Source organism: Harpia harpyja, chromosome 3 (genome assembly GCF_026419915.1).
Source record: "Harpia harpyja isolate bHarHar1 chromosome 3, bHarHar1 primary haplotype, whole genome shotgun sequence".
Taxonomy (NCBI): domain Eukaryota; kingdom Metazoa; phylum Chordata; class Aves; order Accipitriformes; family Accipitridae; genus Harpia; species Harpia harpyja.
Window position 1 is genome coordinate 66998492 of NC_068942.1, and position 25302 is coordinate 67023793.

At 38.9% G+C, this 25302-nt stretch overlaps 1 long non-coding RNA gene across 2 annotated transcripts in view; it reads left to right on the top strand.

Moving 5' to 3' along the window:
• LOC128139937 (uncharacterized) overlaps positions 1-25302 on the top strand; it is a 179537-nt gene that overhangs the window by 118757 nt on the left and 35478 nt on the right. The window contains exons 1-2 of one of the 2 annotated variants that reach the window (XR_008234558.1): positions 20892-21667; positions 22123-22417. This is a non-coding gene — a long non-coding RNA (uncharacterized LOC128139937). Of the gene's footprint in view, positions 1-20891; positions 21668-22122; positions 22418-25302 lie in introns of those variants that run through there. The other variant, XR_008234557.1, reaches the window with a different exon arrangement.

Genomic DNA, 25302 nt, shown 5'->3' on the forward strand with positions numbered 1-25302 from the left:
CCTAAGAAGAGACAGGAAAAGATGCATATGGATACATCACTTTTTTGTTCACTAGCAGCTGAAGATGTATTCAGGCTGTAGGCAAACTGAATGCAGTGAGGGTTGGAAGAATAGAAAATCCTGTGTCCAATCTAGAGTTACTGTTTCCTGGTTAGTACAAAACCAAACCAAACCAATAAAACCCTACATAACTGAATTACTGATACTTTAGTTCTGAGTTAACTTGTTTAGCTAAGGGGAAGATTATCCAGCCACAGTGATTAGAGGCATTATACCTACAAAGATCAATCGAATGTGTTTTCTGGATCTCAAACGTGATCAGGAAAGGTCTACTAAGTTGTGCAAAGGTGAGTTTAGTTCTATATTACCTTTATACTGTTTTAAATAAATTTTCTTGAAAAGAGAGCCTGGTGCCTAAGGAGAAATTTTTAGGGCTGAGAGTGACCTGTTGAATTGAAGTCTTGGGAATCATTGTTTTATCAGGAAGGAATGACCTACGAATTAGCACTTGCCATGGCTTTGAAAAAGGTATTCACACTCAGTGCTGGTGTCTGGGCTTCTGGGTTTGTACGTAACACAATATCATGGGTTTGTGCAAATAATTTTAGAGGAAGATTTTTCTTTAAATTCAGTGAGCTGATCTCAAAGATATTTTTCACTGAATCCAGAGATTAACTTTAGGAATTATGGTAGGCCTGAACACACAGTCGCTTGTATTCCCTTATTCCAAATGGCAACTGCTAAATGAATCCTCCTCTGTCAAAAGAGAAAGAATACCTTTGTTTTCTTGTGAAAGCCTTTTTTTTTTTTTTTTTAATACCATTTGGGACTATAATAGGAAGGAAAAGGGACAGGCAGAAAATTCTGGTAATGCTTTGCTTAGAATTGTTTTTTTTTATTCTTGTACTCAGATATAAATTCCCAACACCAAAGAATGAAAAAATAGGGGAACATTCTCAAAGGTCATACAACTGGAGCAAAATTTCCGGTGCCTGAAAAAGCATCACCTCAGACAGACAGAAGTGCCTTTCAAATAGGCATTTGCCTTTTTCTATGGAAGTACTTGGTTCGTATTGTTTAAAACCCATCCTAACAGCATGAAAATGATGTCTCACTTGCATTCACAGATGTTGATCCCCAAAACCATGTTCACAGAGCAGCAGATACCAAAACTGAAAACATCTTTGGAAATTTCATTGTAGAACACTTCAATACAGCCCTCCTCTGTGTTTAATCTTTGTCCTTGTTCTTTTTACCTAAAGCACATCTTGTGCCTCATGTGCACTGGAAATCAAATTCAGGAATTACATAATTGGCTACAAGAGGAATGAGTGGCTGCCTTAAGGGGTCATCTCCTGTTCTGCTACTTCACAATAAAGCTGAATGAATTCCTGTTTCAATGGAAGTGGTCACTAGAGGGAAATAGAACAGAATTTCATCCCTATATTTTAACGCTGAAACTGAAAAACCAGAAGTCAATATCACAAAAGTGCTTTTGGTGTACCTGCCCTACTTTACAATAATTTAGAAGGTTTTATGTTTCCTTACATTAAGCAATTAATATTTCTTCTTCTTCTTTTTTTTTTTTTTCTTTTTATGCAAAGGGCATGGGAAATATCAGACTTGAAAAAATATCATGTATTGGTTTTAACTTTCTCCAGTATACACCAAAAAAACTGCTAAATGAAATTTGCTTTTTGCCTTATTCTTTATAACATGCCCTTCTGGTGGAAAACCATACAGCTTTCAAGTTTTTGATGGGCAAAGCATCTGTGTTGAATTGGACTATGCATAATATGGGCTCTAAGATTGTTAGATTGATATAAGAGATTCTTTTTTTGAAGAGTTATTCTTTTTTTTTTTTCCTTAGGAAAACCATATCTGCATTTTTAACTTTTCACACCTTTTCTTTCTTCTTATCTAATTGGTATTCTCTCATGATTTATAAAGAGGTATGGAACATGTATTTTGTTATAACTATAGAGAAATCAAGTACTGTAACAATGAGATATTGTATAAAAGGATGGAGAAATATTTATGCAGATTCTTGTGGAATTTTTATGTGTTTGCTGCATATAAATTAGACCTATAACTTCACTTAGGAGAGACAAGAATAAATAAGTTCTGAGAGCAGAAAAAGTTGAAGTTTTAAATAACTTGCTGAAGGACAAAGCTGAAAAAACTGGTAACAAAAGAAAAATGGGAAAAATATATCTGTTTTCTTGGGTGTAGTTATGAATACCACTGTCATTTATGATATATATGTACTTGAAAGTGTAAAGACTGTGAGATGAACAGCATTCTAAGAAACGGGCACATTAGAGAAAACCTTTCTGTAAATTTGATATGACTGAGGACTCTCTCCTTGTTCTGGCTTTCATTACAAAAGCTTTGTGGAATTACACTCAATAATAATTTATTAAGTAAATTTTGTGTTAAAGTATAAATGGGAACAGAATTTGCTTTATTTTCTTCAGCCTGAAACAGTTTAAATCAGAAATATAACTATCTGTAATGATCACCCATGCAATGGTGTTGTATTTTATGAGAATCAGTTGGGAGAAGTTTGTACAGTAGGTGTTTAGAAAAAGAAATACAATGTAATAGATGAACTACATTGCAGAACTAGGTAATTGGTCCTGGTATGTATGCATACTTGTTAAATTATTCCACAGTCTATGAAACAAAATATATTTTTTTGAAAAATATTGCTAGTTGGTTCTCTTCATCTTCATGAGCTTGTGTATGTTACATTAAAATACCAAAACAAAGTGTTAGAAGATCATTAAACTTGCAAAGAAAAGAAAAAATGAATATTGAAGATTAATGAAAAAACATGCATTATCACCTAGTATACTACAGTTCCTGATAACTTCAAAGAGGACTGTTTAGTGTGCAACTTACTGTGTATCATATTAGGGTTGCATTTAGGGGCTAATGCTTCCTAGTAAATAGGACCTTCCTCATAGATTATCACTGCTCTAAAACATAATCATTATCCCATCTAAACAAAAAAAGTACCTCTCCAGTTCTTCCCCCTGCAAACCCAAAACTCATTTGCACATATTAGAAGCTGTAATTTATTAAATACCTGGAATTTCGTAATGAATGGACAACCTTTGTTCTCCTTCCTGTAGTTTACCTGTGAAAATATTACCTGGTCTTTGTTTTGTGCTGAGTTTCACATGTATTTTTAAGATCATAAGGAGATGCTATGTTGAGGAAATAGTATATGAAAATGATATACAAAACTGTGTATGCCCATGACTGTATTAAGATTGTATATGCAATTACAAAGCTGTCACTGACTGACTTTTAGGATCTTAATCTTCCATTTTAAGACAGTTCTATGGCAGCTGTTTGATAGAATAAGTACTCGATATATCATTTGAAATACTTAGTGGAGAATAATATTATTATCTAAAATTAACTGTGGACAAAAATGTATGCAGTTTGAAGGCTATAAGCCTGTGCAGACAAAAGAAGCTTAATGGCTTTGTCTTCACAGGAGATGATATTCTCTTCACAGAATATAAATATCTTTTTCATTCAGTATTAAGTATTAGAAGAAAACTCACAAGTGAAGGGTGGAAATGATGTTTTTTAAAAAATGTGTAGCCTTTAAACATATATCTTCTAGTGCAAAGTCATTCAACATTTATGGAACTGTTTGAGACTTCCAACAGGTCTAGGCATGTGTCTGTAAAACAAAATCTGTTAAAAGTGATTTAGTGTGCACTTGGTCCTTGTGCACCAAGATGACCAAACTCCGCTTCATTCACAATAAACCTCACCCTGTTCAAGCTACTGGAACAGAGCTGGCTGAGATGAGGGGCCTTCTCAGAAGGTGTCACTGCCCAGGTGCTGCTGATGGCGAGACGCAGATAATGTTCAACTATGAAATTGCTGTGGGACGGCAGACCTGGATAGTGCTCTCTGGTGGCTTTGCTGAGTTATGTTTTTCCAAAACATTCAGCCATAATATTCACAGAACCTTGGTCCTAATGTTCCCCATAAATTTCAGGGTCATAATGGCATTACAAGCTAATTCAGGGGCTTTACTTGCATTTTTGAGCAGCTGAAAGTATCTAGCCTTTAACCATTGTCCTTCTCTAAATAATTCAGGCTTACAGCAATCAGCTAAAAACATGTTGTCCATTAAATCTGCTGTGTTAAAAACAAAGAAACAGGTCTTTTCTTTCCTCACGCTAAGAAGTCACAATCAGGCTCTAACAAGAAAGCTTAAAAAAGAAATTATTTTTCATCATTTTTAGGAGAAAAATAAATAAAAAAGAATAAGAAATTACCAACTGTGAAATTAGATAGAGTTTAGAAAAATACTGTGTTAGCACAAGAAGTTATTTCTTTAAAGTAAGATGGCAAATAGAAAAGCTTGAGCTTTTATGGCTCCTTTGAACCCAGCTGCTAAAATACTTTGTGAAATTTAACTATTTAGGAGTGTTTGGAATTCAAAACAACCTGGTAAAATGTTCATGTTACTGAAGGCTGCCCAGCAACAGGAGCTTAAGATGGAGAGTGGAGAAAAATAAATTACTCAGTCGAATTGGTAGAAATTATTTGATGTAGTTAGAAGGCAATTTCCTGAGTTGGATTTTGTCCAAGGTTCTGCAGTTGTCACCTGAAGCTTATGGGAAAAGCCACAGGATCTTTCACGAGCACAAGTTATTGTGACCTTTGCTTTAATGCCTCAGGACAGAAGATTCAGGATGGTTTCTCTTGACAAAGTGCTGGTACAGTACAGGTATGGGTAACAATACTATTTATTTATTTATTCCTTGCCTGTCTTAAGTTTCTGTATTTTGTTGTTCTTGGATAAACAAAAGAGTTATTCTTAAAAAAATAGTATAACTATACAAGAAAGCTGGTAGACTAAAGTCAAGCAGTGTTACTCTTCAGTGGGGATTGTTAGTTAAGGAATGCAGAGCTAAGATTGTAAAAAGCTATTTGTAATGTGAATGATACTAGCATTTACGAAATTGAAATTTTGCTTCCTAATGACTTCATAAAATGGTGGGGCTCTTTGATATTCAGTAGGGCAAATGTGCAAAGCAGTATGGCAGAACCCAGTGTAATCTGCTTCCAAGAATGAGGACAAAAGTAGAAACTGAAGACCAAATAGCAGAAGATTCTGTAGGAATATGAAAGAGTAAAATATGTGAATGGCAGTGTGGAAGTGGACTGAAAAACAAAAACTTTCTTATGAATAAGAATTGTTTGACTTCAGACAGTGTTTGCCATCTGTGGATTGCAAAGCATTCTACTAATTATAATGAAAGCATCACAATGTCTTTTTGTGGGAAGTAAATATTATGTCTGTTTTGCATATGGGTAATGGTGATACTAGCTCTTGGTCTTCAAATACTGCTCTCAACTGCTCCCTTCAAAAGCTGCAAGTTGAAATGAAATTGAGCAGTGATGATGAAAAAAATAACAAGGTTTTTGGACCGAAATCCTTTTAACTTTTCTGGGTTATTTTTTATAAGACAGTCACAGGAGTGTGCTTACACAGTGAGACTGCTCATTGTGTCTGGTTAAGCCATGTTAATTAGAAACAGGACTACAGACTCATTGTGATATTCTATTTCTCTATATGTAGCTTGATTGATATATGATGGTTCTGCTGAGTTAATGAGTCACATGAGTTGCAAACATACTTTCTTTTTTGTTTAAATGGAATTTAAAAAATGTTACTGCACGTACTGTTCAAAGTGCTTAGCAAAGGACTGTGGTCACAGGCTTCCTGTAATGCGATGTCATGAATGGAAGCCTGGGCTGAATCTTTCATATGTGATCTTTTCTTCAGAAACCCAAAAATTTTTCCCATGCAATGCATGTATCAAAACAGCAACTGATATAAAATATCTGCAGTTTATTTATCTGTGGTTTATCAAGCTTACAGACTAGCATATGGTGAGAATGGTTGTAATACATTCATAATATTTAAGCACTGTCTTTTCTTGAAGGTATGAAATTAGAGAAAAATTGAAAAGAAAGAACAAAATCTGTCACGTGTTCAAGACACGTACACTAATAAAAGTCTGTTGCTATGCTTGAGAGAAAGGTGGGTGCTTCTGGCAAGCAGACAAACTGGATCAGAGTCAAAGGTTGACTAGATGACCTCCTGAGGTCTTTCCAACCTGAACTATCCTATAAGCCTATGATTTTTAAAACACTCGTTTTGGCCCATACTTGTTGCCATTACATCCAGGGTTGTGATCCCTTTGGGATGCTAGTTGGGCAGCACTGACACTCACTAGGCCTTAAATGAGCAGCACTTGGTGGAAAACAATGTATGATATTAAAACTGAAGCAAGGAAAAATATGAAGTGGTATGTTCTTGTGGGTCAAAAGAAGTTAAAAAGCTACTACTTTCAACTTTTTCTTACCAGCTACGAGCTGGAAATTGCCATTCTGGTCAGCTGAGACATGGTAACCAACCGTAAGAGCATACCTACTCCATATCAATGCAATGCAAAATTGCATAACTTAAACAGCTCCTTTGGCAGCTTGTTGGTGGTGACTTAATTTACGAATGGTATTGAAAGGATGGGGCAGCATTTTCTGAAATTGCTCCAGCTCAGTTTGCAAGAACATGCCTGGGTCCTCAGTGAGAAAGTAATTTGTTACTAAGTGTCCAGATCCCAGGCACCTATATGTCATGTAGCAAACACTGAAGAACTTGAAAGAAATGCTTTCAGATAAACTCTTCATTAAAATCTTAGTCCTGAAAGTTTGCCTAGAACTGTTTAAAAAGATGAATGACCAAATTAGGATAATGTTCACCTTCTTTTTTCAGTTATTGCCAGTGATTGGTTCCTGGTGAGTAAATCAGGAGAGAATTTGATCCAGGTAGTTAATTCCATGACATGATCAAATTGCAGTTCAGGGAATCTTCTTCCTTCTTACCTGATTGCAGATAGTTTCTGCCAGGATTCCAGGCTGTTTGCTTCACACCTTTGTCTTTTTGCATGTATTTCAATGCTATCACACATTGTCCTCCTCAACCTATACCTCTGCTTTCTCTATCCCTCTTCCTACACTTTTTTCCCCTTGATATTTCTATTTCTTCTTTGCCCTAAGCCTTTCCACCACTACTTTTATCCTTGAGTTTGCTTTCAGTCATCTTTCTTCTTTCTGTTCCACTTCCATTTTGTAATTTATCTTTTATCTTTAGGGGGCTGAGGGGTGATTGAGCACTTCAGAGCTTTTTTTCAAGAGCTGATGGACCTAGCTTCAGAGTGTGATGCACTCTTGAACCCTACATAGTTCATAAAAGTCTGAGGGAAAAAAAATGGCATTATATCCATGTATCCTGACAGCTTATTACAGTATCCCCCCATTCATCACATGCACGATGTCTGCAACAAATGTGTCGTAACCTTCTCTTAAAGCAGCTGAAAAATCAGAGTCATTTTCTTTGATGAAGGAGTTTCTGTCTCTTTCTGGACCATGAAAAAATGCTGCCTTTTCATCAAGCTTGGCTTAGATATTTGGACACTTGAACATTGAGCATAGGACAATAAATAAAAAGTTGGTTGTCAGTTTAGATTCGTGTTGACACATGCATTGGCATGCTCTAGATATGTTTATATACATGTTCTACTCTTTTGCAGGGAACATAATATACTTTGATCTCTAGGGGACTATCTCAAGATGGCCCAATGGCAGCCTGTCCAGCTGTGCAGTGTTAGGACTGATTCTGTATCTAACATAAGGGAAATGTTTGATCTTAACCAAAACTAAACACAGTTCTTGAATTTCTTGCTGCTGTTGCTACAAGTAGAAATGATCACAAACTGTTATTTTAAAATATGGTTGAACTTAAGCCAAAACTGAATCTTAAGCTTACTGACTCAACTTCCTCATTCTTATGTATAGGGTCTTGTTCTTTAAGCACAAATAAATTTATTCTGCATATGAATATGGATATGCACAGAGCACATCAGGATTTATGTTTCTGGTTAATGTGAGAGACTGAAAGAGTTAATGTCTCAAACGTTGTGGTGGGGCAAGTTCTGCTTAAAGACAAACCCTGCACAGCAAGGAACCAAGGTGAAAAGCCCATCAGCTCAGACATCAGCAACGGGAGGGGGAGGGCGTGCTGGAGGGTGGCCAGCTCCCTGTTCTGATAAGCTGTTCTGATACAAAGATCAAACAATGGCCACCTCTGCAGGGAAGGAGAAGTTACTCCGCAAATGACCCCCAAGCCCAAGGGCTCACAAACTTCTCATTAGCCTGACAAGTTCGGGTGCCCACCCGAAAGAGGGGCAAGGATGATAAAAGGACACAAACTGAAGCCCTGGGTGTGCAAGCCCACCGGGACTGGACCCCTCGGCTGACTGGGCCCCTTGGCTGACTGAGCCAACGCTGGACCCAGGACCGGTGAAATCTTTGTCTCTTCCTTTTTCTCTCTCTGTCTTCTTCTCTCTTTCCTTTTCCACAATCCCTACACCTCATCCGTTTCAAGACATAAACCGTTGACCAAGTCTGAGACTAAAAGTAGATCCAGCCGCCCCTGGGCCCTTCTCTGAGGAGGAGTCTGGAAAGCAAGGGGGTCTGCTCTGAACCTCGTGACTCGACGGGAGGGATCTCCTTATTCCCTGAATTGATGTATATGGTTACATGGTTTACAGAAGTAGTCTTATGCCAATTCCTGTTGTGAGAAACCCTGCCACCTACTACCATGACTCCCAGTTCAGTTTGCTTCTGTCATGAATAAAATATTTAACTGATTGTTTGGTGTCGTTTCACCTTAATTTAGCCTGAGGGAATTTCGAATTAAACATGACTCCTTGGTCTGACCAGTCTGGGTCATGACAGTTAGGAATAAAAGTAACAATCATTGAAGACACCAGTTTCTACCTCTGTTTATGTCTGTGTTCCTTGCTTATTGTTTCTTCTTACAAGACTCTGTACCCTGGACAGTGCTAACTTTTAGTAGTAGTAATGTTTTTTTAGCATCTTCTTTTAGGTCTCAGGACTATTTTGCCATTTGATTACATTTCACCAAGGAAATTGTGCAGGATATATTACTCAGTGAAAATAACTTGCCAAGATGCATAGAGAGAATTGCTTTGGCAAGGATTCTCTGAGCAGGATACAAAGAAAAAGTATATTTGGAGGTCTTTGGTGCTCAGGGAGATGCATGTATTATCTAAAATGAATTGATGCCAATCTGTCAAAGGCTTTTTTCGTGCTAGGACAGTATGTGGCAAAATCTAAATGACACAATACAGCATTATATCATGCTTGCTAGGATCCTGCCTCCTTGAGGGGCTGTATACCCTCATTCAGTTTCTGCTGACTTGCAAAAGGAGCTGAAGATGCTCAGAGTCCTTCCTGGGACACTCAGACTCTCCCAGGATGAGAGGGGGATACCCATAAGCCCTCTGCAAGGGTAGTGTCACCTTCGTATGCAAAAACAACCTTTGGAACAAGTTCAATTTTTTACAGTCAGTAGCTGAAATGCCATGTCTCATGGAAAACTATAGATCCTCTAGTGTTATTAATATCCTAGCTTTGGGATGTACACACATTGACCTCTATTCCTAAAATGTGTCTTTGAGTGCTGGAAGTATTTTGTACAAAATATAGGGCAACCATTTTTACACAAGGATTATTGGACCTGATAGAAGAGGGGTAATTCAGACGTTCAAAATAATTTCTAGAGGCAGGTGCACTTTGTAGTGTCAAAACATTGAAGTTCTTGATGCTTAACAAGATAGTGAAGAATTTCATGGCCACTGGCCTGTTTCTGAAAGAAGCTACTGATATCTTGCATCTCTCTAATTTTTTTCTCCTGCTGCCTAATGTTAAAATGGTCCAGCCTTTCAGAAGTCCATTCAACATCAGACCTCTTGAAAGATTTCTCAGGCTGGGAACCCAAAATGGGAACCCTGGGCACGCTAAGAAGACAGAATGCATGATAAGCATATTTAGAAGTCAAATGTGAGTTGAAAACAGGATGGGGATTGAGATTTCTGCCATATAACACTTTGGCACAGTTATAACACTTTGACTTTGTTGCAGTGACAGTGCTGGGGGTAACCTTTCACCTGTGGTATCAATCTACCATAGTGGGAAATATACATTAGTGTGCAGAAAGCAATGCATGCTGCATCAGTGGCAGTGGCGGTCGCTTTTTGGGTGGAAGTGCTGCTCTTTGCTTACGTATGCTGCGATAGATGGTGCAACCGCTTTACTGCTTCTTTATCACAGAGGTATTCCATGTGATGCTCTGTCAAAGGCTTGGCTGGAGAGCAGCCCTGTGCTAGTGGGAAGATTCCTGAAAGGAGCAAACACCCAGCCAAACTGCAGAGTTGACAAAGAAGAGGGAAATTTTCTTAGGGACCCAGAAGGGTCTGAGTGGAGTTGATACAACTCAAAATGTCACTGAAAGTTAGTGGACTGAGAGGCAGGCTGAGATTTCCTCTGCAATGCTCAAAAAGCTGTGTTCCCACCTTCCTATCTGCAGCTTTTCCAGGCGCAGTGGGGTTGCTGAGCATCCAGAAAGAGTATTTGCCTTCCACCTGGGCATCAGATACAGAGAGGGAGTTGCCAGCATATCTAATGCATAGGGACATATGAGCAAATGCTTCCCCTACAAGAAGATCAGCAGCCAAAGCGTTATCAAGGGCCAAGCAGTTTTCCATGCACATATAAGCTTAAGATATTTGGATTGCAGCAAAATACAGAATTGTGAATATGGCAAAGAAAGAAATATGCAAACTAAGTGCTACAGCATTTCCAGGCAAAGCCCTGAGCTATCAGTGATTTCTTCCGTGCCAAGGATGTGGGATTTGCTGTATCTGGCGTGTGCAGTTCCCCAGAGCTCAAATGTGAAACATGCCCCCCCCCCCCATTTTTCATATTTTCAGTGTATCACCAGATGCACATTGACTCCAGCCTCTCTAACAACTGGGGGAATGGAAGTAGGGGTTAATTTTTTTTTTTCCAAAATGTGATGTTTTTACTGGTTGAAAAGGGCTAGATCAAGCTCTGCTGTGAGGAAAAAACAACCCAAAGTATGGCAGTGTTAATAATTAGAAAGCTTTAAATTCAAGAACCCTGTGTTCTGCAAGATTTGGTGGCACTGCAGGTGAGTAGTGTGTGTGGAAAGTATGAAAGGTGACAGCTGGACTGTAAATTCATGCAGCTGGGGAGTTTCTTTGTTTTATGCTTGAATAGCATTTGGCTCAGTGGCATTTTGGTCTGTGACTGGACTCATCACACAAATAAATGGAATGTTTTCTTTTTGGCCCTGAAGGGAACAGGCATGTGTTTGTGCTGCATACATTATCTGAGCAAATTCAGACCCAGCATCGCACTGTTATGTCCAGGAGAGCTTCAGGTCAGAGCCAGGTTTCAACCAGCTCCTTCCAAGATGTTTTTGGCGACTTTGTGGTCTAGCTGGGTAGTGATGCCCAGGGACACAGGAGCCAGCTGGCAAAGGTCCTCATCCACAACCTCTCAAAATCTATTTTCGTGGGCTTCAGTGAGATTTGAATTAGGGTTTTTAGACTGAAGTGCCCATTGCTTGGTGCCAGTATTTGGGTCAGTTATTCCAAAGTGTTCAGCACTTATGATTCTTGTAACAGATTTCATAGTTGTATTTTCCAGAGAGTCCAAAAGACCTGGTGTGTTTAGGCTGTAGAAAGAGCTGTCACAACTGTGTTTATTTGTATCTGGGGGATGCAGCGTTATTAAATGTTCATTCTCCACATATGCTCCAGATGATACTGGTGGTAATAAAATGTTCTGTGGTACTCATAAATGCTGCTTTCACATATACATCTCCAATAGATTTTGGAGCTATCTGATACATTTCTCAGGGGAGCAGAAACAATTACAGTAGTTACATATACTGAATTTTCTTTCCCTCTTCCTACCTGTTTGCCTCTAATAAACAGAAATCTTCTAATTTCCTTTGCACTCTGGCATGCTAGAAATTAATTGGGTAAACGTACATGCTGTTTTACTTTGCCAGAGACTGGCTTATACAACAGATTTTTACTCTGTAAGACAGATTTTGCTGTATTTGTGCTTTTTTCATCTCCCCCTGAGGAGTATTAACTCAAAGCAATCACAAAACACCCATCCTTGCCTGCTGCTTCTTGAACTGCTATATCCTCTTTGCTTCTTGCTTCTTTATTTGAAGCTTCTTTTTTTTTTTTTTAAAGAGGAAAGAGCAACAACCAAAAAACCTAAAGGCTGTCTCCTTTCCTAAAATCATAACTATTTGATGTGAGAAAGCTTAAACATGTAAAACACTTTTGTTTACATAGAATTTACTTTCAACAACTGTGTTCTTTCTGCTCAAATCAAGATAGGTGGAGTGCTCTGTAGAGTACAGTATTGGAAAAGGAAGACATGTACACATTTGGAAAATGCTGAGCTGCTTGTGAAGCTGTAGACACTGCATGTTTATGACTTGGTTTTCTAAGCAATCTCCAGAGCTTGAACGGATTACAGTGATATTTTAACAAGGCTGCTGGCATCCATCACCAGCTTTCACTTACTGAGAAAGCTAAAAGATGGAAGAATGTAATTATTTCCACGTAAGCTAAATGCTAGTGGCTGATTGTCACAAGAACTTTGATGCTTTAAAGTTCTTTGTCTCCTGTAAGGCAAACAGGTAAGTCTCACGGGCTTCTCTTCCAGCGTTCATTTTGGTAAGGGAGCAGGGGCTTACAGGGCACTCGTGTCGAAGGGAAATGTGTTTAATATGAAGGCAAACTGTATTTCTTAAATTCTAAATATGCAGTATTGCGCGTTGTCATTTTCTGTCTGTCAGGTTACAAATCCACTACCTATAAGAAATATTATTGCTTTCCGTAGCCAAGATCTGAATCTCACTCTGAATTAATCCCTAACATATGCAACTATTGTATACATTTATATACTATTGGAAGAGGATGTGTATGTCAGTCATCTGTGCATAGTGATATATCTGTGTCTGAGTCTCTTTCTGTAATCCTATAATTACTTCTAGATTGATTACTCTGGTTAAAACAATGTTATTCCATATGATAAATGTAATAATATATATAGGATTTACTTTCTAAAGATTATTTTTGTTGAACAGTTTTTCCCTGAAAACATGATTTCCTGAACAGAAATCTTTGGGCAGCTTATGTTTCAGATGAGTTCTGCATCATTGTAGAAATACTGTGGTAAACAAGGGGTTTCCTAGCTCGCAAGTGGGAATCTAACAGCCTCAAAAATAGATATTTCTTTCCCTTTCACCCTTGAAAGAACACTTATTCTCTTTGAGTAATGGCACTGCTGTGCCTCTAGAGGTGAGGCTTCCTATTTGAAGACTTTTAACATAAAAGCCCTGATTACCATTTAGAAAAAAAAAAAAAAAAGACCCTTTGACCATAAATAGTTTTTGTCTTAATGAAGTTTTTTTGTTGTCCTCTGAGAACATTTGCTAGCTTATGTGTTATTACTATTATTGAAGGGCAAAGATTTTACATGGTTCTCTAAGATTTTTGTTTACAAGAATGACTATTAGAGAAGAGAGCATTTTGAGCTAAAAAATAAAAATTAATACTTATTTTTTGTTTAAAATATGGTTGTTTACAGAAAGCAATTAATTTAAGCTCCATTTCCAATCTGGCTATGATAATTGAAACAAAGCCTGCTGGCAGACACAATTATAAATAAACTTCTAAGAATAATTAGATGTGTAATTAACAGAAGACTGAGTTATTATCACTTTCTCCTCTGTATAATAATTCTGCATAAAAACATGAGAAATGGCTCTCATTAAAATCTCACAGCAGATCAATCCCCAAAAGGGAGTGAGACATTAAAACAAAGCATTCAGGATGTGCAAACACTGTGATTAATTAATTAAACAGAGACCAGCACCAAGGAAAAGCCTAAAAACAAATGGAATACTTAAGAAATAGATAGATTGTAAAAGGTTAACCTGTTTAGGCTGGTTTTAGTTTGTTTTGTTTTGTTTTGTTTTGTTTTAAAGGGATACCTCAGAGTACCTTGCAGATCTATATTTGTATATTTTGCTTTTATCTTTTGGCTCTGAGAAATCCTGCTGAATATCTGTGCTTTATTCATCTGTAAAGTTTTCAAAATATTAATCAATGGAGTGAGTAATTACTTAGGAAGGATTTAAGAGAGCCTTACAGAGAATGGCTGATGGAGTTTGCTTTCCCCTCAGCTAAGGGGCATTCTCTGTCAAACTTCAGGGACTTGCTGAGCTGTTCTCAGTGACTTTCACCAGAAAGCTACTTACAAAGATACCTCTGCTAGTGGCAAACAGAAAACCAAACCAAACCAGCTGATGAGTCTTTTGTGAAGGAAAGAATAAACAGGCATGTTTTGAAAGGCTTCACCAGTCAAAATACTTGGATTCTGGAGAATGATGGTATTCAGAATAGAAATGCCAGCAATTACTTAAATCTGGCTTCTGTCAAATTCCTCGAAGTGCATTTATTCAAGTACTGTGCAGTCTCATGCCAACACTCATACTCTGCATTTTAGAGTATTTAGTAATGTTTAGGACTACTTTGGCTGCTGTGCAGTATTTGTTCTACTAGTATCCTGGTTGTAGTGCAGTAATTAAGAGCTTTAGGTGTTAATCATATGAATATTCAGGTTACGTTACTTAATGCTTGGAAGTTAACCCAGGAAAGGAAATTTCGACCTCTTCTACTAAAGGAGGGGAAAAAAAAAAGAAGGAAAAAAAAGGAAAAAAAGAAAGGAGAGAAAAAAAAGAAAAAAAAGGAGGGGAGAGAGAAAGAAATTTTTGTTCTATGGTATTAAATAGTAATGTCATGTAATACACACCCAAGAGCTTAGCAAAACTGTAGTAGAACTAATTTAGCTAGTGCCTGTCTAATCCTTCATTAGCATACTATTATTTTTTTGCCCGGTGGGTATATTGCCTGTTGAGAAATAATGTGAATATTTATTCAGTAGTAATAACTGTTGCTGCTTGAGAGCTTTTTTTTACCATGTGTGAACATGCTTATCTAGAAAAGGATTTCAGGCAGATGATCAACCCTTGGGATTCAATGAATTCATGCGTTGCAAGTCCTATCTTACTACACGGCTGTACAGCAAGATTACTGTTTTTCTAATGAGATTGCAGTTCGAACACAGACACTGCAAACATAACCACCACCTCTCAGAAAATAGTACCTGTTTTCTGGAGTGGTTTAATGTACACATGGAACTAGTCTATTTAAGCAGCATTAGAGGTGCAAGTCTGTCTCTATTCATGCAACAGGCTGAGCAGTTTTTGTCTGAGACTGTAGTAGTCTCCGAAGAACAGAGCCAAGTCCTCTTCCCATAGAAATTGGGGAGTGTTTTCCTACCTAGGTCAGAGGAGTAGGATCAGACCACTCATTTTGGCATGCAACTTGTATTTTTTGGGGGGTCATCAATACTGAACACAACTGCCACTGTATCTTGCTCATACAAATGGCATTTTATGTCAAGATATCCCTTTTTAAAATAAGTTGAGAATATTAATTGATGTTCCATTTGTGTGCTAAGAAGTTTATTTCAAACCAGGTTTTCTTTTTCTAAAGAAAAAAGATACTTAGTGTATGTATTTCCTGCAGTGAATATGGCTGTGCTACTAGCCAGGTAGTCACATTTTTGTGCATACATTTTTGATACAGATATATGGAAAAGCTATTTTTAGTGTTATGGTGATGTAAGGGAAGCAGTGCTACATTACCGGTACATAGCAAATTTAAACTGAAGCCAGCTCTGCAACAGACAGTTGTTACTGCACATCTATTGTTAGGAGCTATGCTGATGTAAATTAAGGATGATTTCGTTGAAATCAGTGAATGTAGGAGGTTTATTTCTCTATAAATGAAATTCAAATCAGATCCATTAAAATTTATTTCAGACTAACTTGTGAAAGTATGAGCAAGCCCAACAATTAGTAACCACAAGCTGTAACCTTTTGTCAATCCTTAGTGAGGTAGCAGTTAAGTTGTAGTAAAGCAGCATTTATTTAAAAAGAAAGAACAACAAATATAAACTGTTTTGCATTTTACTGGCTTTACTTACCATTGGTTGTACTATTTTCTCACTGTTGCAAGTTTTTGACAACTATGACATCCTAGTCTGATTTGCACTGATGGAAACTAGAAAAGAATGAGACCAGTTGTCATATAGAATATTGAAAATAATTATTACAGTAATATTATATTTAAAGTGTGTTACAAATAGTTTTTAGGGATCCTAAGTATACTGCAGATAGATGGAACTACATGTACATCCTCTGTCATAGATTTTTTTTTTAATGAATGTCTGTTTCTTAGATTTTCCAATTAATTGTTGATGATGATCTGGAAATGCACTCACTGAAGATCAGACTCTCATCCATGTATTATGGCTTTTAAACTAAAAAGGCAAGAAATCAATTCAGTTGTTTGTGCTGCAATTGACTGAATAGTAATTGCAACACAGGATATTGAAACGTCGAAACGAGAAACATATCCAGAAAACTTCTTTGCAAATTATTTTCACAGATTTTTAATTAAAATTTGGTCCATAATTGAATTACACCTTTTATTTCATACTTTAAATAATTTCCATGATCTGTGCATATCTTTGTATTTATGTTAAAATTACTGTGTCCTTTACATACAATGCTGCTTTTAAAAATCTGGCAGGTACCAGAAAAGGTGCAGCTTGCAAGGAATAAAGTGATGGTCTCTATTAAGTAGTAAACTACGACTGCAGTGAAGGCCAATGGTTTGGTAAACAAGTTATTTCATTTGGTTCTAGTGGCCACGCGATACTGTGGCAGGCAGCTGGGTGAACTGGGGAGGAGGTTTCCCCTGTCACTCAATTCAGAGCCCGCATGGGTGGCCCTCTGTCCTGCCCTGTGGGAAGGCATCTCCTGATGACCGTGGCTGCTGAGGCGGTCTGAGCACCCAAGGAGCAATGCTGGCACACCTTTGCTTCCACCTCCCTTGTCTTCCCTGCTCCTGAGACTTGCAGGGAGACTCCTGGGAGATTTTTCTGCTTCAACTTCTTAAAGCCTGACAGCCCGTGCCCACGTCTTCCAAGTCCCCAGGGGCCTCTGCTCTACTTCAGGCTAGGGGACAGTAATTGCCCAGCACAGTAAGGAGCCTGTCCGCCCTCACTGCCCTCCCTGCAGCACAGGCGTCCACACCCAGCCAGAGAAAGGCACTGTTTCCCTGGCCTGGGCCACCTCTTTGCGCTTGCTGCAGCCCTCACTTGCCTTCTTCAAATGTCATCCTTCCACTTGGTCCTCTCCTACACCCTGGACTAGAACATACTGACAGAAGGGTCTTTTTTCCTCCCATTTTTCTCCCTGGGGACTTTCTCTTGTTATCAGGTCTCAGCCACACAGAGGAGCCAGTCTAAGATCTGAAGTGAGCTTCTGCCCAACCAGTTGCCATGGCTCATTGCACCTCCCCATTATTTTGATGCATAAAGTCTTGCAGTATGGGTCCTATCTGGCTACAGCGCTTGAACATGGAGGGATGGTGCCGGTCTGATTCGGCTGCAGTAACCGACATGGTTTTGGTGGGACACCAGTTGTACCATTCCCCTGGGGGATGAGAGCTGACTGGGTCCTAGTTTGTTCTAGTCCGTAGGCTCACAGGACACTCATTTTCTCAAAGAGGATAATGCTACTATTGAAAGGATAGAGAGGTGGGAAGAGAAAAGGTAAATAGAAAATGGAATAGGAATAGAACACGTGCATTACTCAGCCTTTTCAATGCATAATAAAAAGCATTTATGTGAGATTAAATTCAAGCCTTGTGTAAGTGAAAGTCAGATACTGTACTTGCTTTCCGTAAGAGACTGAATTTTATCTAAGCAGCTTTGCATTTTCTAAAAAAAAAAAAAAAAAAAAATTTGCACAAATGTTGACATCTCCAAACCTACCTCTCCTAAAATTTCTTTTAATAATTTGATGGCTCCTTCTTACACTGCAGTTTGTTTTCATTTTGAAATCACCAGTAGTTGACTTGCTTCCTTTCTAAGGTTGTTTTGTTTTATTGCTTTGCCCTTCAACTGCCCTTCCCTCACACTTTTTATGATATTTGCTCCAGTACAGAGAGCTTCAACACTGTTTGGTATTCTTCCTTGTGCCTTGTTTTGTATCTTAGTTTTACATTAAATTATTAGTAATTTGTTGTCACACTTTTTAAAGATTGTACTGTTGAGGATAAAAACAGGCACCAGCATGAGTGTGAAGGGGTAGAAGTGGAAAAGATAAAACAACTACAGCTTATGTTGAGACCAGTCTTTCTTTACTATGTGTATGGTGAAGTATGTTCATGTAGACTTAATAATTTCTCCGTAAGAATTTGGGAAATCTCTCCATGTCTCTTTGTTCCCTTAGTATAAAAGTTCATATGTTTTCCTTGCTTTCATCACTCCCAAGCACTTACTCCCCCGCCCCCCCCAGTCTTTTCTCTATCTATTTCTATATTTTTCATGTACTATCTACCTGAGATCTTGTGCTAGCTTCCCTCTTCTATTTAATATTTCATAAATCATTATACAAATTCAGAGGAAAGAGTAGTCTTTTTTCCCTTATGCCCTTACATTGAACTATCTTCTTCCACAAGTTGGAAGGACTCACTGACAGACACACACAACCTAGCTGTATTTAATCTCCTCCTTTATGTCACCCCACTTCATTCAGAAAGAAAAAAGGAATATTGAAACACTATTTAACCCTATTATCACAGCTAGATGAAGGAGTCCCCCCTTGTTTCCCTGTTCCTGTTATGTGACTCACTTCCTAAGCCAGACACTGTCTCTTTGGTACCTTTTACTTTTGCATGCATTCATGTGCATCTCTATACACATGTAGTTTCACACTCAGTTTTCTGTACTCTTATGATCCAGAGGTCATTGTGTGATAAACCATTCCCTAAAAAGTGACAGAACAGTAAAGGCTCGGATAAGTTTTTAATCTAGAAAGGGAAGAGACTGAGAGGAGATTGTGAATTTCATGGTTTAGGTAGTTGCAGTGAGGAATGGAGGAGCTCTTTTCCTTGATCGTTGTGAACAAGACAAGAAATAGTGTGTTTAACTTTGCAGCAATGGAGCTTAGAAATACCCTTTTTGTGGTTACAGTGGTGAGGGACTGGAATAAATTGCCTTTTAAAAGCATGGAATCTCCAGAAAGGGGACTTGTAAGCTCTGGTTAGAAAACCATTTCCAAGGACTAGCATGTGTGTGATTGATCCTGCTGTGAGACAGAGGTGGGTTAGCTTCCTTTTAACTCTGCTTTTTGTCATTCTTCAGCACATTATTGCAAGCAAGTAAACTTGTGGGTTAAAGGAAGCAATGTCACGTATGAGCAGTGACACACAACAAAATACATTATTTGTATCAACCACTGCTAGAGGAAACTTTGTTGGATTTAGTCCTATCCAGGAACAAAGATGAGGTACTCTGAGAGACAGTCAGAAGAAATGTCCGAAGAGTCAGAAGAAAAGATAAAGGGAGAATCAGTTATACTAAATTAATTACATAAATTGGTGGCCATATAAATCAAGAACAGTCTATGTTTATTGTGTGTGGTTTTAGTGTGTTTAACCTATGTTTAGTATGTTAGAAGACATCAGAAGATATTTTCATGGAATAGGTGAACTACAGGATCTCTTCCTTAGAAATATCCTGCTGTATTCTGTTGTTGGTAGGAGGCAAAATTACTTTCATTTACTAAATCAATACTCAAGTTCCCATATTTCCCTGTATACTATAATTGAGAAATTAGGAATACCCAGTATATGCTCATATCAATAGACATACTGGATTAACTGAATGTGTTCTGCAATCTGTTTCATATAGCAGCTCTGCTAACCTGATCTAAGGGTCCTTCCTGAGCTTTGAATATATGTGAAGCATCTGGCTTTGCTAGGAAAATGAGGCTAAACTGTAGATCTTTCTTTATAAAGCATGAAAGCAGAGTGTGGTGGGGCTAAGCTACTGCCAGAAAAGTTACTCTTTTGCATAAGATAACCTGTCCCCTTTTCACAAAGACCCAATGTTTGCCATTTAGATAGCGCACACAAGCTATAGGTTGGAGTTTTTCAAGGGGAGGATTAGATAACTCTGTCCATGTGACTGCAAGCTAAGGCAGTTCTCAGGGCCTTGCCCTTTAACTTGTCCTATCGCTATAAGAGAATAAAGAGCTGATCTAGCTCAGGTCTTTGACAGTAATAACGTGTGAGGAGTTTGGCCAATATCTGATATTGCACTTACTGCCAGGTCACAGGGAGAGAAATCTTGAGGTCTTTTCGTTTCTTACATCTTACCTGTGCAACAGAAAGACAGCTTAGTCAGTGCTGAACAAATGCCATGATCTGACTAAGGGCTTATCCAAAATATGAGCACAAAGGAAATGTCTTGTTTTGGACAGTGTGGTGTTTTGGAGATTTTTTTCAGGCTCTAGAGCCACAGCAGTGAGTGGAAGCCCTGCCACAAATTGCAGTGGTCAGGCCCTGTTCAGGGTCCATCCACTTGGCATCAACCTTGCAGAAATCCTTGGTGTCGCTCCTATGGGGCCATCAGTCGAGGCGCTCTAGGAGGAGCCCCTTGGAGCCGGCTCCAGTTATCCAGTTATCCCATCTCTTTCACGGGCCAAAACTAAATGGCCTCATTGCTGCTTCTCTTCTGTGAGGAACTTAAACAGAACATCAGTTAAAGCAATGACAAGGCTGTGTCAAAGAACTCCATTTTGCAGTCTCTGACAAAGACATCCAGGCGATTCCTCTGGATGGTGGCTCTGGCATACTGCGTGCCCCTTCAGCCAGAGAAGTGTCTACTCTGTCTGAAGTGCAACATGATAAAGAGGTCAGAAATAAGTAATACATTTACCCAGTTATTGCAGGGGCCGAGCTTAAGTGGCCACAGCTGCAACTGGCCACTCACTTTTGAAGCCATGTATTGGCATAACTATGGGAGTTGCTTGTCGTTTTAATGACCTCTTTGCAGTACGCCTGGAGAACCAGAGGGTTAACCCAGCTTCGCTTTTCAGAAGGAAGCTGCACCGCCCTGGTTCACCTACCTCTCTCCATGCCTTGGTGGGTTTCCCACGGCTGCACCAGCCTCCCTGGCCCGGGCACCCCACGCGGGGTGGAGGATGCCCCGCGGGGCTTCAGCGGTGCTCTCCGCTTGAAGGAGGGCTGCTCGCCCGAGTCCTGCCAGTGCCGCGCAGGCTGGGGGGAGCAACCCACCTCCTCTCCCTGCTGCATTAATGGGGGCTTTTTCCTTTTCCTTGCAAAGCTTCCCTGCAGGGCAGCCGAGGGGACCCTGGGGAGGGAGGGTGAGCGAGCCCCGGGAGGAGGAGGGAGGCGGGGGAGACCGTCCCCTCTCCCCGCTGCTGTTGCCGAAGCTGTGCCGGAGCTGTCGATGTGGCTCCCCAGAGTTAGTTGCTCAGCAACCAGAATCAATTAATATGCTTTGCAGAAAGTGCAGGGGAAGCCCGAGCTGCTGTCAGCGAGAAGGCAGGAGGCTGAGGGCGCCTCGGGATCCCACTCCCGCCTGACACCCATTCGGTGCCACCCCACCCTCTCCGAACCCACCGTTAGCTACTGTTCTTTATCCCCTTCTCCTTCCCTATGATGACTTAGCGCGTGTGTCCCCAAATCCTTCAGGCAAGGTATCTCCTTGCTCAAGAACTCTCCTGCTTCGAGGGTTTTGCTTTTAGATCTAATTTGTATTTTGGGGTTATTTGTCAAGCTTTCTCCAACGCTTTTCTAGAAATTCTAATGTTCATGTTCTTTGGGAAGGGAAAGGGACAGCTGATGTTTCTGTCAGATGGTTTTAGAGATTCCTCAGGATGAGAAGGGTTGTCTGGTAGTGCACCGTTGAGCAGCAGTAATGAAAATGCATCATGTGTGAATTGGGAAAGTTTTTGCCTCTTCCTTTGTTACAAGTAATCAACACTGCATATATGAGACCAAAGAGCTGATACCGATTGCTGTGAAACACATAGATAATAGAGTAAATGAGGGGTGGTTGGGTTTTTTTCTTTTTCTTTTCGGCATAGTAATTTCAGGGCTTCGGTAAGGTATTATTTTCTTTTTTTCTTTCTTTCTTTGATTTTCTTTGGAGTCCCTCTGATGACACCACGAATCTGGGAATGAAGAACTTCTTAGAGCTGATTGGAAATGGCATTGCGGAGCTGAAACTTAACTGGAGGAAATATATCTCCTGAAGAAGAACATATAATGCACTGTAAGGATCTGACTTCTGGTGAAAAATTCAAGCCTAGAGAAAACTTGTCCGCTTTGTTAGGAAGAATGGGTTGGACAATTTTCTTCAATTCCAAAGGATATCTGAATGCCATGCTGAGCTTAATCTCTGCAGCATGCTCTGTGCTTCTCATCTCTTCCTGATGCACTGCATGGTAAGGCCTTTTTCCTTCCTTTTAATAATAACCATATTTCTGTTATGGTGAGAGGTAAAAATAATAGCAATCATCAAATGAAAATTGAAAAAAAGTAGAAAGCTAACAAAAGAACGTTTGTTTGTATGGTTGTTTCCAGGAGCAAGTGTCCTGATTACTGCAGCAGCTTTGTAAGATCATCTCTGTCTTTCTCCCTTGCTTTGTGACAGTGTGTATGTGCGTGTGTGGGTTTGTGCACACCTGTGCTGTCATTTGCACTTGGACTGGAACATCAGTAGCTGTATTGTGCATATTTCCACACTGAAGAGGATGCTTAAGAATTTGTTTTGAAATTTCTCTCTCTTTTTCCCCTCCCTCCATTCCCCTCCTCCTGCCTCCTCTTTCTCTCGCTCTGTCTGTCTCTCTGGGGTCATGGTGCTATATCTTCCCCGCACCTCAGTCGTGCACTGACCAATAGAAGGCAAAAATAGAAAGTAAAAGAAATCCTGTATCAATGTAAGAATAGTTCTGAATAAGTATTATCTGAGTAAATAAAAGATACAGAAGGGGTTTGAATGACTGCAAGATCTGCAGGTACGAAAGATTCACTTTATTTTATTTCACATGGTGAATAAATATCAAATGCAGACTTGGATGCTGTGTTTTAGATACAGTGGGAGGCAGATCCTTTATACATGCCAGAAAGCCAAAAAATGACCACTGTGAATTATGACAATGTTACTCTTGATCACCTAAGTCATAAAATAAGCAAACCCAGTATGAGATAGTCTCATTTCATGTAATTTTTGTCATGTATTAGTGGGATGTTGAGAATTATTATAAATGGCTTCAGTGGATGTTGTGAGGTATTTTTCATTAATAGCTGTAATGTGCTTTCATCTTCCTGGATGAAAGGTGCTAGGGGAGTGCAAGATGATGTTATTAACTAACTACCTGACTTAACAAAATTTAGGGTCATTATCAGGAAATTGCTAAGCAGATCAGTAATTACATAGTGAGTATACTGAGATGGAAGGTTAGTTTTCCAGAAAGCCTGGTTTACTTGGACCTCTGTTTCAGAAATTAGGGTAGAACTAAAAGATGAAAGAGTGGGGATGTGAAATATGTAAATTTTCTTATGCATTCTGGTTGATCACTGAGTTTGGAAGAGGGAAAGTTGAGTGTCTCTTGAGGAGCAAACTGTGGTAAGGGCCTGCCCCCGCTCTAAGGGTAATCCCTTGCAAATCCCACTCTTTTTGATGGGGTTAGAAATGGACCAGGAGAGCGTTTGTGGCGGTTGTCCGGGGCTGTCCAGCTGGATATGGAGGTGACGGTTTCCTGGCAGCAGGTGGTGAGGGTGACAGGGATGCAAAGAGCCAAAGCAAAAAGGCCAGGCCAGGCCACACCAGGACTCATGAACAAGAGTCAGAGCTTGAATACTATTCAAAAGATGGAATTTTGTGGTAGTTTCCAATACACCTCTTCCTTGTATGATGAAGGACTCCATAAGACAGTTTTTAGAGAGAGAATGGCAATGCAGCTTTTTCAAATCACTGCAGTAGGAGGAAACAGAGACAATATAAACATTCCTGTGGTGTGACAATTTTTCAGTAGGATTCAGAGGAACCAGCCTTGGTTTTACGAGGAAAGGTTCAAAATATGTATACATGTGCATTGAAGTAGATTTTTTTGTGTATTTTACCATCTAAGAAGTGTGACTACTAGAACGACCAATAAGGAAAACTGCGGAAGGACAACACAGCACATAAATGTCATTTTCCAGTCTTCACTGTTGAAAGAAGCTCTTACTTGTGGAAGTAGTCCCCTCAGCTCTTTATGTGAACAAGGACTGCATCCTAAATTCAGGTTTCCCATTGCAAATCTCTCCTCACATCAGCAGTTCTATTTCAATCAATGGGACAACTGTATGAGTAAGAGCTACTCATGTGAATAAATTATGGAAGGTTTTATAAGACCAGGCTCTTTGATTGTCATGGCAACAGATTTATTAGGCTTCATGCATAATTTGTATTTCCCTTCTAAACAAAATCATTGTTCCTTTTACCCACGTGAATCCTTTTGCCTTGTAATTAGGACAAGAAAAATAGGTTAATTACATTCTTAAAGATCATGCAACTGTACAGATACATTGTTAGGGAATAATTATCAGAGTATGCAAAAGTTTACTTTTATTAGTGGTCTCCACATCCGAGAAGTGTATTCTTATTGGAATCATTCATTGCCTTATTTATTTTTGTGACGGTATTAACATTGCTACTAGGTATTGCCAGTTCTTCTGGTAACTCATAAAAAAAAATAAATCCTTTAAGTTATCACTGATCTTATAAAAGTACTCACTATTATTAGGTTCAAGGTTACTTACCAAACTTTCCGCTACATTAAATATTTTCATATTTTAGTTAATACATGAAGTTTAGCTCTTTGATCCAGGAACATATTTATCTTTAGGGTATAGAAACACAATATGAAGTCATAGTTATAGTAAACTTCCTACAGAATACAGATATATATTGAAATAGGAAGCATAAAATCATCCAGATTTTCTTTCCCTGTGCAATTTTGCATGCTTATAAATGTCTATATTATTAGGTTATATATCACATAACAAGAAATATTTCCTTCGTTGTAATTTGTAAAGAACAGCTCCTTTTCAGAATACAGTGCATTGGAATTTTTTTGTGCATTATGGAAGAAAGAAAAATATTAGAAAAAAGAAAGCATAGCAACCTTTAAAATGTATCCAGTACAGTAATGCAGCAATAGGTTCATTTGTTTCTTTTATCGCTATAATAGCAACATATACATAGCAAGAATAGTGGATTATTTTCTAGAGTGTGTGATTTTGAGAGAGAAGGTTTTGCATGATAAAGGATGTTTGTTGTCTT